This window comes from Ambystoma mexicanum, chromosome 6q, assembly GCF_040938575.1.
Source record: "Ambystoma mexicanum isolate Mex_15411 chromosome 6q, UKY_AmexF1_1, whole genome shotgun sequence".
NCBI lineage: Eukaryota > Metazoa > Chordata > Amphibia > Caudata > Ambystomatidae > Ambystoma > Ambystoma mexicanum.
This window is the reverse complement of record NC_090937.1, coordinates 927,319,090-927,336,066: the sequence shown is the minus strand read 5'-3', so window position 1 is coordinate 927,336,066 and position 16,977 is coordinate 927,319,090. Positions and strand designations below refer to the sequence as shown.

The window sequence follows — 16,977 nt, the reverse complement described above, 5'->3', positions numbered from 1 at the left end:
GACATAAATCAAACACAGAGAAAGCGCTAGAATTAGATGATCTTAAAGTGATGGAGGATATCAGAAGACAGGAGCTTTCAATTAGGCATACAAAAAAATCTATCCACAACAAGATTTGCATACATCAGATGAATTGATAAACAAAATTCTGAATGAACGAAGAAATGAACGTCCTCAAGGTAGTACTTCTGACCCTATTGTACCTCTACCCATTGTTCCTCCACCTCAGCCGCCACCCCCAATTCCTGTTGTTCCATCTGCACCAGCTCTCCCTGTACACGTGACATAATTTCCTCCATTGCCGACAGAGCGTGAGTTAGCGGCTGCTGCAGGAGGGTGTTCTGCAGAGGTGGGGCCTGCACTGAAAGGAAGTACTAGCAGAGAGAGGAAAGAACAGCTGAAAGAGTGGGCAGAGATGTATTATTGAAGGCAATGATGAGGGATTCGTGCAAAGAGGCTCAGCGAACAGCAGGTATTGTTAGAATGCATGGGGGAGTATCTTGTAGAGGAATGGAAAAAATTGACTGGTACACTGCCACCGCAGGAGTTGCGAGATTTAAATATGTTTTCCCGAATGCGGAATGGTGCGTCGGAAGTCCAAGAACATGTAGGCCGGCTATTTGTGTTTAAAAGTGAGCTGGATCTATTAACTGAAGAAATAAAGAAAGGGAAACAACAGGTAGTGCCATATGTTTTCTTCCGCCATTAAAGCCTGTTAGTGAAGAAATGAAAATGTGTACGCGCGAAGCGCTTAGATGGATTACAGACGCCACCATTACCCCTATAGACATGTATGATACGTTTAGCGAATATACACTAGAGATGCAAGGAAAGGTATTACAGGTAATGGTTGAGTATTTGCAAGATGAGTGTTTGATAAAGAAATTCGTGTTGCCCCCCCCCCCGATTTAATGACAATATACAAGAGAGCATTCTTGCCTGAAACTGGAAAGGCTGCCCTTTCTCTTGATTTGGCCTTATTACTTAGCAAGCGAAATGCTGAAGAAACACTGAGCTTGCAATTGCCTATGAGAGAAGTGCCCCCTACGTTTGTCCCGAAAGTAGAGATAGCTGCCGCTAATGGAAACACAGCGCAGGTGATAGAAGTCCATTATACGGCACAATTCGTGCATGTCCCTTTTTCAAGACAGGAGGTAAATAACAAAGCAATCGATCCCTGATCTTAGGAAACATCCTGCAGGATTTTATAAAGAAATTGAGTCTGTTTTGAATTCGTCTGTTTTTACAATGAGTGATATTGACCTATTATTTCCTGTGATTCTTCCCGTTGACATATGGAAACAGATTAAAAATACAGATGACATTGGTATTTTGGGTGATACATGGCAAAATTTGATTATAAGTGATGCGGCCAGGAAAGCTGGCGAGAAACCGCCATCAGTCATGTTGGCCTTACCAGCGAGAATAGTACAGAAATTGACCATTTTAATACCCGAGAGAAGTATTGTGTGGGACAAATTAACGGCCTGTGTGCAGGGAAAAGATGAAGTTGCAACAGATTATTTTAATAGGTTTGAGGAAGTGTTTGCGGATTACAGTGGCCAAGATTTGAGTACGGAACCAGGAAAGAGGTTGTTTGTTGATAAATATGTACGAGGGTTGTTACCGAAAATTCAGAATTTAATAATGACATCTGAGAGTGCATGGCAGGCAAAGTCACAGAAAGAAGTGTTACACATGGCCCAATATTATGAGAACAGAGTGAACGCAGAGAAAGAAATAAGAGATAAAGGGAATTTGAAAACAAGGGTACTGATGCAACAGGTAGCAAACAATAACAGAGGTGGGGGAAACGCACAAACAAGATCTAATTTCTCCAACATGCACGGGGGTCCGATTGGACTTAATCAATGTGCCTATTTTAGACAAGAAGGCCATTGGCGAGCACAGTGCCTGCAGATACAGAATTGGAATGGGAATTTCTGGAGAAGACAAAATAGAGGTCGCCCGGGAACTCAGGGACAAAATAGAAACATGAGAGCGCCACAAAGTCAGAACAACCCGGGGAATCATAACCAGAATCAGAACCAGAACCAGCAGCAGCAGAATAGTACGGGAGATGGGAATGTTTTTGATAACCAGGCCAATGCATACTATTCTGGCGACTTTACATCTGATTATGTAATGTTTTACTAAGACAGCCCAAGACAGGGGTTAGAACCAGTATCTATTCCCGTAGACCAGAAAGGACCCTACATAGAAATGAAGGTTGGGAGTAGGGAACACACTTTTCTAGTGGACACAGGTGCACAGAAATGTTCAATTGACCATCACTTGGTTTCAGACATACCACTGTCAGGGCAAAACAATGTCTCAGTAGGGTTCGCAGGTACACCAGTAATTAGTCCTGTGTCACAGTCAGTACCTATAACACTAGGTCCATTCATTGAGTCGTGCCCATTTCTTTTGACACAAAATTGCGGCGAAAATGTACTAGGTTTAAATTTGTTGAAGAAATTGAGCGCGGTTATTCATTGTTCTCCTGATGGAGTGTATTTGACAATATCGCCAAAAAAAGCTCCAGTATCACAATTCTTGTCCAAACCATTACCGACCAAATTGAGTAGAGCATCAACATGTATATGGGCGATGAATGATAATGATGTTGGCTGTTTAAAAATAGAGCCAGTAAAAATTGTTTTGAAGGAAGGAATTACATTGCCACGTATTCCGCAATATAAAATTTCAGTGGAAGGAGAGCGAGTATTGAAATGCATTGTTTCTGGTTTAATTAAACGAAATGTAATAGAAGAGATTACTGGTAGCACTTGCAACAGTCCAATTCTTCCAGTTTGTAAGAAAGGAGGTAATGAAATACTGTATCGTTTCATAATTCATTTGCACGGATTAAATAAAGTAGTTGATCCCCAATTCCCATTGGTCCCAGATGTGACTACCATTTTGACTATGATTCCAGCATCTGCATCATATTTTAGTGTGCTAGATTTGAATAATGCATTTTTCAGCATTCCGGTACATCCAGATAGCAGATATTTATTTGTTTTTGCTCTAGAAGGATGTTCATTCACATTCACACGAATTCCGCAAGGTTACACTGAAAGCCCAAGTATTTATAGTAGAGCATTGAAGGAACAACTAGACATGCTAGAGGTACCAACAGGTTGTGTATTATTAAAATACATTGATGACCTATTAATTGCAGCAGATACGGAAGACATTTGCAAAGAGATCACTGCTACATTGCTGACACATTTAGCATTACATGGACACAAAACATAATTGAAAAAATTCCAGTATTGTCGAAAGGAGGTGGCCTATTTAGGCTACCTACTTTCGAAGGAGGGAAGAAGACTGACACCAGAAAGGATAGAGAGCATCTCTGGTATGCCTATTCCAAAAACACAGAAGGAAGTCAAAGCCATAATAGGCATGGCCTCATATTGCAGGCAGTGGATCGCAAATTTCGCCATGATTGTGAAACCAATGGTGGCATTGAAAAAGAAGGATGTGGATTTGCCTTTGCCATGGAGCATGGAATGTCAAGAAGCATTTGATCTGCTCAAAGCTGCATTATGTTCAGCTCCAGTTTTGGGCACACCAAATTATGAAAAGAATTTTAAGCTATTTGTGCATGAGAACAATGGTTGTGCTTTGGCGGTTTTGACTCAGGAACAAGGAGGGAGAAATAGAACATGCAGTTATTTTTCTTCCATGCTGGATCCTGTTGCATGCGCTTTGCTGCGCTGTTTGAGAGCTGTTGCTGCGACTGCCGCGTCAGTAAAACAAACCAAGGGGATGGTTTTGGATCACGCCTTAACCATAATGGTGCCTCACGCAGTAGACTTTCTTTTAAATAGAACGCAGATGCCTTACATCAGCTAGGCTGACGAGATATAAAATTGTCTTGTTTGCACCGCATATTCAAATTATGAGGTGTTGTGCTTTGAATCCGGCCGAGTTAATGCCTCCTCCCAATGAAAAGACGGGTGAAAAAGAATTCCCCCAAGATTGTGTAATGGTTACTGAACAAGAAACAAAAGGAAGAATTGATCTAACAGAAAGAGCCAGATGGAGAACTGTTTTGTGACGGTTCTTGTTTCAAATTACCCGATGGTACATAAACTGCTGCATATGCCATCACGACACTAACAAGTATTGTTGAGAAAAGAAATCCCATACAACTCATCCCAAGCCGCAGAGATAATAGCGTTAACCAGAGCATGTGAAATTTCTGAAAACCTGAATGTAAACATATATACTGACAGTCAGTACGCATTTGGGGTAGTACACAATTTTGGCCGACTCTGGGCTGAGAGGGGTTTTTTAACATCACACAGAACTAAGATCCTACATGGCACTTTGATAGTAAGATTGTTGTCTGCCCTTGCACTTCCTAAACGGCTAGCAATAATGAAATGCAAAGCGCATAAAAAAGTAACGTGTAACATTGGAAAAGGAAACGCCTTTGCAGACAAAATTGCAAAACAAACTGCCACTGATTTACATACGAGAATGTGTATTGAGAGGTCAAAAGAGGTACACTGCATGGTAGAAAATGGAATTACCAGAGTTAAAGAGATGCAAACAGCAGCAACTGCAGACGAAATAAAAACTTAGTCAGAGATTACAGCAGAACTAGACCTGGAGCGTTGTTGGGTGGACAAAACGAGCAAAATATGGATGTTGCCTAATGCCTATATAACAGCGATGGTCACCATGGCCCATAGCCCCACACACATGTGCTAAAAAAAGGATTCAGCATCTAGACACAGTATGGCAGAACCTGCACATTAGAATAAATGCTGAGAGACTAGTCCAAAAATGCATGACTTGTTTGCAATATAACATTGGAAAAGGGACCTCGACTCCCGTAGGGAGTTTTGGCCCCCCCTCTATGCCATTTGAAGTCATCCATTTTGATTTCATAGAAATGGAAAGGTGTCAGAATCTCAAGTACGTCCTTGTGATGGCCTGTGCATCAGTGAATGGGTGGAGGCATACCCGCTTAAAGACTGCACAGCGATGAGCACAGCAAAAGTGATGCTAAAAGAGTACTTTTCCCGATTTGGCCTGCCACGTGTCATATGGTCAGATAACGGCCCGCATTTTATTGCGGCCGCGATACTACAAATTTGTGCAGGCCTCCAGATTGATAAACGATTCGATCAGACACCCGATGAGTGCCGGTCTTGTTTGATGCCAGAACGGTATTTTGAAGAACAAGATTAGCAAAATATGCTCAGGGAGTCAGTTGAAGTGGCCTGATGCACTGCCATTAGCTTTGATGTGCATGAGAACGTCTGTACAGGCAAGGACTGGACTCTCCCCATACGAAATTGTGATGGGGAGACCTGCAAAGGTTTGGAGCGCTCCACGGCCTAGACGTTTGAATGAAATTGAATACCCTTTGATCTGCACTTATTGTAAACTGTTAACTCAGAAATTGCTTTTGATTCATCAGCAGGTGCAGGAGGCTCTTCCTGTCAGATATACCGGCCTAGGGCATTGTCTGCAGCCTGGAGACTGGGTGCTGATTAAGAATTTTGAGCAGAGGTCCTCACTGGCACCGAGGTGGAAGGGCCCATACCAGGTTCTCCTGGCAACACAGACTGCAGTCCGAGTGGATGGTCACAAAGCGTGGATCCACGCGACCCACACAAAAAGAATTCCATAAGCCTTGAAAGAACTGCCTGATCCAGACGCCGAGAAAGAAACAGCTGCACTCGATCACAAAGCCATGATCGGCAATTCTCTGCCAGAAGTGCTTCCTAAGCCCGAGGAAGGAGGGCCCGGGGAGATTGGAACAAGGATCAAAAGGGCCAAAGGTGCCTCGGCCCTCCCAACCACTGTTGCATCATCACTCAGTGCATCACAGGCTGACACCAAACCTAGTGCCGGAAATGAAAATGCATTATTCATTGATCACACAGTACCTGGAGCAATAAGGTACAACCTACGTTCTCAAAGTCGGAAGTGATCTGATCTAATATGTGTTTGTTTTGCTTCTGTTCCCAACACGGATGAATTGGGAATTGGAGGCCTAGGGAAGTGAAGCGTGGGGGCTTTATCAATCTGCATCAAAAATTGAAAGCTGTGAAACGCGGCTTCCCGGTGCTACCTTTCAAAAGTAAAAAAAAAAACAAATGTGATCACCCCGTGTGAACAAGCGGGGCGCATATGGTACCAAAACAATTGATGCTTGCTCCAACGTCTGGAGAGTTACGAATAAGCTTGCTACTCCTTGTTAAGCAGGCTAATGAGAACTGGTCTGGACGCTTTGCTGCTATTTGGACGCTTTGCTGTTTTAGGTGCTGCGCTGCTGTGAAGAAATTCTTCATGACGAACATTGCCACGACAGACATTGCAGACAATGCCTATACTAACTCCTGCTCCCTCCTGCACCAATGCTGATGATATTATAGAGATAGAGAGTAAAAGAATACCAGGAAGAATTTACTGTAGAAAATATATGATAATAATTGCGACATTACTTTGCATCCTGATTACATTCATCCCAATATTATGGTATCTGGAAACTGTGCATCCGTTAAACTCTTTTTTGCCTGCTACCAATGCTCCTGCCACAGACAGTCCGGTCCATGTGCTCTCTTATACTCTCCCTCCATTAGAAGAAAGACACAGAAGACGGTACGACAATCACACATTGCTTTTGATCCTGAATAGAACAAATTGTTGGGTCTACTCCCATTTACCCCAGCATGGTGGAAAAGGAATGGGTTGGTAAGTACAGCCATTACCCCTTAATTCGGCATGCTATGCATCATTGAGTGCACTATTCTATGGGAAATGGAATAAGAGTGATACGGGTCAATTAGATGGAACAAACATAGATGAGTTTGAAAGAGTGGTTATGGAACCGGTGGGTTGTTCCATATTTAACAGGGCAAGGATAATTAAACCGGTGGTAAGACCAGTAGATGGACTCTATGTGCCTTATAAATCATCTGTAATCACTTTTCACATGAATCCAGTAGGCAACAAGGATGTTGTATCCCCCTCCTATACTATTAATTACAGCACGCGTACTGTCCCATTTTGTTTACAAAAAAGGGTTCTTACTCAGTAGGGACATTCACTAGATGCATGAATATCGCAGTACTAGAGAAAGAAGAAAAACCAATATATGTAGGTGATCCTGTTTATTTTATATGGGGAGAACAAGCTTATCCATGGTTGCCTAGGAATTGGGGAGGGACCTGCTACTTAGGGATCCTTTTTCCTGGTGTATTCCTTTCCAAAACGTCAGACATAGCGAAATTATCTAGATGCAGGCCACAGCGAGATGAGACAGGGTTAATTGCAGAAGAAATAGCCAAACCATTTATACCGTTCTGGGGACAAGCACTACATTCATGGAATATAAGAAGACTGTCTATTGTGTTAGAAAAGACAATCAATGGAACAACTGATATACTATATAATATGACGCTAGAAGAAAAGGCAGTTAGATTAATGACTCTTCAGAATAGAATGGCTCTTGATATAATTTTGGCCGACCGTGGAGGAGTTTGCAAAATCGTGGAGTCAGCGTGCTGTGTATTTGTAAGTGACTCCTCCCCTACGATTTTTGAAGCAATCAAGAAATTACACATTCTGAGTTCTGGCATTCATACATCGTCAGGCGGTTGGGATCTGAATATAAGTTCATGGTTTTGGGAACTGCTGCGTTCATGGGGATGGAAACTAATTGCAGTCTTGGTAAGGCTACTTGGAATCCTAATGCTCTGCTGTTGTTGCATACATTGCCTGCCAATCTTTTGCTCTGAAATAACAAATTAATACATACATGTGATGACGAAGAAACATACCCCCAGGTTAAATAAGGATAAGGATATAAATAACGAAATGGGAATAATGAAGGAATTCATGTCAATTAATATTGAAGTTGATGATTACAGTAGCATGTGCAGTTCAGATTTAGACACTTGGTCAGATGAAGATGAAATGTACGGATGATGCTCTTGGCTTACGGCCAAAAGGAGGGTTTGTAAATCTGTAAAACGACCTTAACCAAGTATAGACAATATATTATGTTGGCCGTAAACCAATCGCATCACATAACCAACACTGCAAACACAGATTTGTCAGCATAATCATAGGGCATCCATCTTGTGTAACATCTCGTGTAACATTCGCCATGTTGCTTTCTTTTCCTTTCTGTTAAACGCTTTTACAAAAACGTATAATGCTCTGGAAGCTTTATTTTTTTTAAAATGTATTTATTTGTATTGCGCCGGTAGCTCTCGAGCTTCGGGGCGCAGAGACAAGAACACAAAGACAAATAGTAATACAATACGACACGTACCACGAGACATTAGAGCTGCATAGGTAGGTGGGCAGATTGTAGTATATGTATTACTTGAAGATGTGGGTTATCAGTTGTTTGCGAAAGCGTTGGTAATTGGCTTCCATCCTTAACTGGCCAGGGAGGTTGTTCCAAAGGCCTGCTGCGGTTATAGGGAAGGATTTACCTGCCCCATTTTTAAGTCTACCACAATCAGACCTTGTTTGGCTGATCTTAGCTCTCTCGTAGGTTTGTAAGGAATGATTTTAGTTTTCAGGTATGCAGGGGCTTTGCCAAAAATACATCTATGCGTGAGCGTGAGGAATTTAAATTGGACTCTCTCTTCAATTTTTAGCCAGTGGCGTTCCTTCCTAGCTTCGCTGATGTGCTGATACCTGCTTTTTTGCTTAATGATTCTCACTGCATTGTTTTGCAGAACTTGGTAGCAGTTTTTATCAGATCCTAGAATTAGGGCATTGCCATAGTTAGGCGAAATAAGATGGTAGCTCTTGCGACCGTGGCGCTATTTTCCTCAGATAAGTAGGGTCTTATGGCTTTTAGTAGGCGCAGGTGGTAAGAGCACGTTTTTTTAACGTGAAGGGTTTGGGCATCTGATCCCAGGGATGCTTCTAGCATCATCCCCAAGGTTTTAACCTTGTTTAGGACCTTAATTTGGGTATTTCTGATGGTGAAGGTGTTGTATGCATGATGAAGCTTAGATCTGACAAGATTGAAGCCAAAGACCATAAGCTCGGTTTTGCTGCCGTTTAGGCACATCCAATTTTGAAAGCTCATACACGGTACGAGGTCACAGCTTGCTTGTTGATAGTTGCATGTTGATAGATCGACCCAGACAGGAATGCCAGGCAGTGCAGAAATACATTGTTTTCCTCCCTCACTGAGTCCTTGAGAGCAAGCAGAAGCAGAATTTAATCAACAGCCCATGTGCCGGCCTGTCTCACAACAGCTGTAGCAAGATGCAGTAAAAGCATGAATTATGCTTTTCTAGCAGTCCTCCTTCGCAGATCTTCCTTAGACCAGGCTGACCCTTAGTTCAGGAATAGAAACTGGTAGATAATGTGCGTTGAAATGTCTCTCTGTCGCGAACACAGTATCCTTGGTGAACAAGTGCTCTGTGTTCTTAATAACAAAGAACTATGTCTGCAAAAGTTGCTAAATATAAAGAAACTTGTCATAATGTGTCATATTTGTCAATCACCGAACCCTAGCTTGAAGAGATACATTATGGGCGGTTCGGAAGCAGCTCGAAGGCTGTTATGTTGTATATACGAAACTGTTTGTATGATGTTCGCTCTCTTGCATCTCACGAGGTCTGGGTGACACACGTTGCGAGACGTTAGACCCAGTCGGCCGACTGAGCATATTCTTTCTGCAATAAACCATAGTACTTGGAAAATCGAACCTCGTGTCTGTTGTATCGCTGGTATATGGTGATTGTGCCTTGTCTTCATATACGGAGGGTCTTCAGGGCCTAGTATTGGAAGCAGGGGACTGAGGTCATGACGCCGAGTCGAGGAGCGCCAGGTCGCGCAGAATGCCGTAGAGAGCCTGGCATCAGGGACCAGACAACGACTCCTAGAGGGCCTAAAAAGCAGACAAATCCTCACCAGGGAGAATAGCACCCTGGGTGCCCCCTCGGGACCTGAGGCGGGGAGCCCCAAGACCCTACGAGCCCATCCCCCCTGCAGGGAACAGCAGCAAACCGAAGCGCGCAAGCTGCAAGCAGCAGTGTCCCCCCAAACCTCCCAGGAGGGGGACGTGGACCAGTGTAAACGTGTTTGTGCAGGAAAAGGGCAAGGGGGGGTTGAGTTTCTAAATATCGGTTAGGGAGAATTCTCAGAAATGTGCTTATTCCCTCCACCTTAGAGACCTCCAGCTACTTTGCTGGATTTTGAGGACTTGATTTTTTTAACCTGGAGAGAGCAAGACCCTTTTTCTCCCACTCTCTCACGTATTTTAATGTGATTTTTGAACTTGTGTTTCTTTTGGTTATGGAGACTGACAAACTCCATAGGCATCATCTTTTACATTGTGTCGCAGAACACCTGCAGTACAGTGGCATAGGGAATTCTTCCAGATTTCCCAAAGGTTTGAATACCTTCTCTCGGATAAACTACTGTTTCCCAGAGCAGTAAAGTGAAATTAACTTTACTTACATTTGTAACTTTCTAGATCCAGCACACACTATCTTACAATAAGGTGCTGGAGGGGTTACTTAGTATCCCCTTTGTCTAGCTTCTCATGCCACCAGCCTCACTGAATGGCTGGTGGCAGTGGTTTACTTTTAACGACTGTGGTGTGCATTTACCGTGGGCTGCGTTCACAGCTACAGTAAAGCACCCAAGGGTGCCATTTTTGTCAAAATGGCCCGGTCTTCTTTTTTCGCCATTTCTTTGTGGAAAGGTCCATCTTGAGATTTACTCTGCGCGCCAAACTAGGTTTGGTCCCTATGTTCACTTTGCCTTTGGCGGGATTCACGAGTGAAGCCCGCCTCTGACTCCAGGGTGTCTGGCGGGGGAAGGAAGTGAGGGAGGTGCCCGAAACTCCGGGTGCTTAGTTTCCTAGGAGACCCAAATGCATTCTGTGGTGATTGGCCGGCTGACTGTCCGGCAGGGACAGCCACCCTGCTGGGCGACTGACAGCTGGGCTGGAAAGAAATGGGAGGAACCTGAATAAAAGGCAAGGCTTTTGGTTTGGAAGGTAGAGTCGACCACTGGACGAAGGAACTGAAGAAGAACTTGCTGCAACTTCTGGATCATTGGTTTGCCCGGTAAAGCCCTGCTGCTGTGCTGAAACTCCAAATTCGTATCGACAGAGAAGCCCCTGCAAGGACGACTTCTCCCTTTGAGTTGGAGGCACCAATCAAATCCAAAGTAAGCCACCTGGACATCTTCTCGGAGCTGGTTGAATCTCCACAGAGTTGCTTCTGGAAACTGAATAGCCAGGGTGAGGAACACCAGATTGTGTGCTTTGCTTTTAAGTTGGCCAAAAGCTCCAGGAAGATCCTCCGGTCTCCCAGGAAGCAGGACTGACCGAGCCTCAGCCCCCTCAACAGAGTGCGGGACCCCAGAAGCAAGGAAAGTCCACCTCGACAGCCAGGAACCGCAGTGCTGCTATTTGCGGTAGTCGCGAGGAGCTGAAATGCCAAAGTGCCACTTGTTTGAAGACTGCTGGTTGCGAGCAGTGACTGCCCCATTGCAGCGCAGGAGTCCCCAGAAGTCCTCCCTCTTGTCCCCACGACTGAGGCCCAGGAACAGTGAGATCTGCAGAGCTGCACAGGAACAGGAGTCATCTGCTGCACTTTTTCTTCAATCCAAAGGTACTGTAAAGTCTGAGAGAACTTACCTCTTCTTGTAGAGTTGCTTGCATCTTCTACGTCTCACAAGCCTAAACAGCTTGTGGCCCAACATTGATTCTTCTTTTCTTCAAAGACTTCTAAAACATTGTGCAAAGACTTTTCTACTTACCTACCAGAAGTGCTTCAGCTCATATAGACTTTTGCCCATTGACTTTGGCTTAACCTGTTATACTGAATGACTCTGCTTAGGGGATACAAAAGTATTTTCCTGCTTAAAAATATTTGTGATCTCTTGTTTGTTCCAATAACCTTTTCTTTTGACCAATTCTTAAGAATGTTCTAAATGCTACAGTAAGCTATTGAAGTCACCCGAGGGTGTAGGTTGTGACTGCGGATCATCCCAAAAGGGTCTTTACTGATTTAGAAACTAAGAGTGTGTGGTTTTTTGGTGTCTATTTGTGTGTTGCTTTTATATTGCTCCCTTCTGAATAAGGCTTATTCTAACTGACTGATAAATAAATGAATACTTGTTTATTCAAGAAACCTTGTGTGTAAGTGTTTTGAATACTTGCCACTGTGAATCTCTGTGTAACTCCCCTACAGCTAACACTGACCCCTCTTGAGATAAGCCTGGCTGCTCAACACGCTACCGACCTGTGTAGTACAGACTTATACAAAAGGTTGGGTTCCTATTGCCAGGAGGTCAGGGTTGTTGTAGTGCATCCAAAGGGTACTGCATACAATCTTGCCTAACAATATCCAATCAAGTAGAAAGAGGAAAAAGTGTTACAGGGAGAGGGATACCGCGTTTCACCATCCGGTGTCCCACTCCCACTCCCGAAGACCCCTCACCCAGGTGATCCTCCTGCACTGGTCCATCCCCAGGAACTGGATCCAAAAGCGATGGCCGTGTCCTGGCCACCTGGACACAGATCCCCAGGGACTAGTGGGTGAGACCCCTTCTAGTTTCTCACAATACTCTACAATCTATGGAAAAATGCAAGACTACTCCACCATGATATTGTTCCTCCACCCTTGTACAAAAGTAACTTCTCAGCAATGATTTATACACTACTACAATCTAAAGATTGCACAGCTCCAATGCCTGAATGCCCGAGGGGGGAGGATGGGAAACTATCAAACTGAAGTCCTTACTCAAAAGGCTCTAAGGAGGGTTATGTACAATGGTGAACCCAGGTCTGTCTGTGACCTTGCCCAGCAAATATGACAGCACCACCACAACCTGGATTCTCCTGATGTCCAAACAAGCTAAGCAAGTTCAGTGAGGATAGGAAAGAAATCTAGGAAACATTTAGGGAAAGGGTCATTTTATTCTACTCCTGGTAGGTCTGGAATGGTTTTACAAACAAACAATATAAAATAGCTGAGGGTTTCTGCAAGTGAGGGAACAGCATCTCAAAGGTAAGGAGTGGAACAAGGAAGAGTGGCGTGGGAGTAATGTATTTATTGGGTCTTGTCTCAAAAGGGTAATTACATGAATTAGTTAACCAATTTGAAACAATGCAGTGCCGAGGAGTGGCCCTGCTGCACAAATGTGCCACCACCCCACAGCGGCCTCCGCGACATATGTTTAAAGCCGGCCTCCCCTGCATAAAGGAAAGAGGGGCGCCCTCTGCCTCTTCCCTCACCAAAGAGTCGGCCTCCCCGGCATGACGCAACACAGTGCCGCAGACACGAACACTCACTGCCAACCTCCCCGGCGCACAGCAGATGTGACACCCACTGCCGTGCCTCTTCTCCTGGTGTTGGTGAGACCTGCAAGGGAGCGGCGTGAAAGCTGCTGCCTTCAGCCCCACCTGCTAAGGCAGACCACATACGCTCCCAATGGGATGCTGCCACAGCGATGTTGGTCTCCCTGACGTGCCCACATTATGGCTTCACCCCCTACAGCCGAACCGCCAGGCTCCCCCAACGGACACAGGCACCAGGCTGCGGCTGCAGCTCTCACGTATGAGAGTGCTTGTGCACCTGGTGAGAAGAAGGCTCAGGTGACCTGCGAACGGCCCACCCGCACCACGTGTGACCACCCGTGGCCCTCTCAGTGGCAGATGGAGAGGTGCCTGCTGAACCCCCCCTGTGCCAGGGAAACAGGAAGGAGGTGGCACCGACCTGCACACAGCGCTGTGGTGGAAGGAGACCGGCTCACACAGCCGGTCCAAGGACAGAGATCCCAGACCCGCAGGCGGCACCTCCATCCAGCACCATCCACTGCCCTGTCAACATGTACGCCGTCAAAGCCCCTCCACAACCTCAAAGATATTTACCTGGCCGCAGCTCTCCCCCAAGAAAGTGCTCATGTGGCCAGGACAGGAAGATGCAGAGACTACCAGAATTCCTCCAGCCCCACAGCGACTGTCTCCCCACTGATGACGCAGAGCTCTCCAAGACTACTGAGATGAGATGTTCGTCTCAATAGTGACAATGATGTGTGCTTCAAACTGTTATCCTGCATATTTATTAATGCTTAAAATGGACCCAGTGATAACTTATCTCGTCATTGTTTTGTCATTACAGTTGGCATGGGATCTTGTGACTGCAGCACGTCACCACTAGGGTGCGTGCCTGGTCACTTGTAAATAAGAAATAGAGGCGGGCAGCTTCCTGCGTTCCAGTTGCCTCCCAACTCCTGCGTCCAATGTCATTGCGCCTGGATGCCCCTGGGCTGTTTGTGCGCTATACAAATGTAATAAATAAATAAAATTGCCATGCAGCGTGCACAGCGACCATTGAGCAGCCAGCTTGCCTCCCAGTCCAACAACCATAGTGAACCTGCCTAACAGACCCTACAACAATAGGGTAAAAGGCACAATCATTGGCAAAGCAGTGGAGACATCGCGAGATCGCGAGCAGGCGATCTCGTGAGAGCTCGGGTCCGCGAGAAGCGCAAGGACCCGCGCTCCTGGCAGATTGGCAGCGGAGAGCGCAGTGACTAAACCGCCCCAGAGCTGCTCCTGCACAGAGGAACCCAGTGACTCCAGGCCTCAAGAATCAAGGCCCCAGCTTCCAGGAGCGTAACTCCAAGGCCACAGGGTCATACACGCCAACCCTCCCGATTTAGGCGGAAGACTCCCGATTTTTTCATTGAAAACAGTCCTATTTTTTACTGTCTCCTGCCTAAAATAATATCCACAATGCATTCCTATGGGGAAAATGCATTCTCCCGATTTCAGTGCTGAAATCTCCCTCTCAGAGTCTTCAGAATGTTGGCATGTCTGCATGGTGTTATGCCCGGAGGGGAGTACAATAATAAGGACAGACACATCGAGTTGGAATATACGTCTTCTTTATTTCTCGTACATGCGATTCTGAATCCCCTCGTTCCCTCCCCCTTACGTGAGCGGGCCGGGATCGGTCTGTAGGAGGAGGCGGGCCTGGGATGAGGCGCGGTCGCCGGCGGGCTGGAAGTGCCTGCAGCGTTAGGAGGAGACGGGCCTGGGATCAGGCGCGGTCGCCGGCAGGCTGGAAGTGCCTGCAGCGTTCTGCTGAGCGGGATCACTGCGAGCGGAGGAGGAGGACTCGGCGATCTGGTACGGCACCTCGTCGCCAGTTGTTATGCCCGGAAGGGGGCACAAAAATAAGGACAGACACACTGAGTTGGAATATACGTCTCTTTTATTTCTCGTACATGCAATTCTGAATCCCCTCGTTCCCTCCCCCTTATCGTGCTATGTCACGTGATGTGGCTCACGTGACAGGGTGTTGGTCTCTTAAGGAGACACGATCACTATAACACATGGGTGCCCTGGAAGCTTACAGCGTGCCATCATTGTGCACACCCTGCCCTCAGTGAAGCAACTAGAGGGCACATAAACAGAACTGTGAGTACAGCCCCTCTCCACCAATGGACAACAGTCTACCTGTTATGTTATAACTGCCCAATAAATATAGTTAGAGGCACTACAGACGTCCTGTCATCCTTTAGATCACCACAAAAGCCAATAGTCATTACTTTTTAGAGAATGACTTTGTGTAATGAGCTTCTACATTTGGAACCCAAGACATGTTGACTTTGCAAATGCTTGTTTTTATGATCCTCCCAAACATTCACTGTCTTTGTAATGTCCCTTTCTATGCTCAATCAAGGACAAACACTCCACCTGTCCCCTTTTTATTACTGATGTGGGTTGCAGCCCACCATATGATCCCTCCTCAAACCATTTTACTGTCTCTCGAACCTAGTTGCTCTAGCGAGCACCTTTAATTTCAGACCCGCCCCCTTCCCTCTTACCGGTCCCACGGTTCTCGCCGCTCCTCGCTCTAGTTTACTTCCGCTCCTTGGGGTTGGGGTTGGGATTACGGGGTCGAACGCAGATTGCCATCAAATGTACTGTCCCCGTTTATTTTCTTGATGCGCCAGCAGGCGTCGCTGTACAATCTAGGTGGCACTCCAGTGTGAATCGGATCAGATTTTCTCTCCGTTGGTACCGCCTTTCACCTAATATGGACCAATCGCAGCCCAAGAATAATCAAATCCACTATAAGCTTGCAGAGCCATCTGGAGGATGAAACTGTTCACTGCGCATGTGTGACTCTCGGCCGTGTGGTATAAATATTGTAATCTCAGCAGCTTCTTCTTCATGTTCTAGGAGTATGAAGATTGTTACTCCTGTACAGAGTACTAATGGAGTCCGTAAATACATTCTTCGGAAGAAGTAGACACGTTGCCGTGTACGCAGGGAATTAGGAATTAGGAACTAGGGAGTATGTGCCTGGCTTTAGCATGGAGATCGATGAGAAGTCAAAGTCAGGCATTCTTTCTCGTGCGTGCGCAGTTCGAGACGCACTTGGTTGCTAGGAGCACACAGACAACAAAGGATCGGCCTCTTTAGCACCGCTGGTCCAGCAGGGAAAATATAGAGAAAGGCCATCATAAATTCCTAATCCGCTCTTATGGTGTTTAAACATTATACACAGGATCAAATACATGTGTTATGTTCTGTCCACGGTGCACTTTTCTAGCATCACGATGACTCGACTCACGCATTAGTATTTATACGAGTTTATTTCTATCACGGCTCCAATGTCGTTATCTCTCCCCAGCTCTAGAACAGAGCTCGGCAGACACACGTCACCTGGAACCCGAGCCAGTGAAGATTCTCCCATAGTGACATCCTCACACAAGTTACATATCATAACATCTCCCCCCCTTTATATTTAAACAAAGTGTGACTATACCTTTCTTTAAAATTAAAACAAGAGAACTTTAAAAAGAAAATATTCAAGACGTATAGCTACACCACCAAAAAGGATACATGTCGTTGTTGCTCCCCAAGCATAACTGATGAACCCTTTAAAATAAAGAGTATTCATAATATATGAAGTCCTTCTTGAGATATGGCACTCTATTCCT

At 45.4% G+C, this 16,977-nt stretch overlaps 1 protein-coding gene across 1 annotated transcript in view; it reads right to left on the bottom strand.

The window, feature by feature from the left end:
* The window catches only part of WDR17 (WD repeat domain 17), a 2,439,098-nt gene extending 2,423,043 nt beyond the window's left edge, over positions 1-16,055 (bottom strand). Inside the window, exon 1 of the mRNA XM_069631441.1 lies at positions 15,856-16,055. The gene's annotated coding sequence lies outside the window, so the exon portion shown is untranslated. The remainder of the gene's footprint in view (positions 1-15,855) is intronic.
* Positions 16,056-16,977: the final 922 nt, after the last annotated feature.